Genomic DNA, 583 nt, shown 5'->3' with positions numbered 1-583 from the left:
CTTAGTGATTTTTACTTGGTTTTCAAAGAAAACTATTAAAATTTAAATGAATATTTGTGCCCTTAAATTTTCAGTCCAAGTCCAAAATGATGTGACAGACTTTGATGATCCCCCATAGAAGACCTCATCCTCCCTGGGGAGCAGAAAGGGAATGTGATGGGGGCCAGTGGGGGAATGGGAGGATGGGAGGGAGAAGAGACTGGGATTGATATGTAAAATAAGATTGTTTCTAATCTACAAATAAAGAAAAACAAAAACAAAACAAACAAACCCAAAAAGTTTCATTCCAAAATGTCACAGATAAATTTTTTAAAAAAATCATACAGCTCTTGCAAAGAACTCAGAAAATAGAGGCTTTCCTGGATGTGTAAATAAAATAATCACCTTCTCAACTGTACCTTGGAGTGTTTTTGTAATTGTCCAGTAAGAACTAGGACAGACATTGGTGTGTGAGACACCAACATTCATTTCAGTGAAAGATTCAGTATTCCCAAGAAGGAAGATATAATCTACCAGTCTTTATATGTTAAAAAGTTCTTTAGATTGATTTTCTTATAACTACTAAAACAAAGGACTGGAAAGA

Source organism: Phodopus roborovskii, unplaced genomic scaffold, assembly GCF_943737965.1.
Source record: "Phodopus roborovskii unplaced genomic scaffold, PHOROB, whole genome shotgun sequence".
In the NCBI taxonomy this organism is placed as follows: domain Eukaryota; kingdom Metazoa; phylum Chordata; class Mammalia; order Rodentia; family Cricetidae; genus Phodopus; species Phodopus roborovskii.
This window is presented reverse-complemented; position numbering follows the sequence as displayed.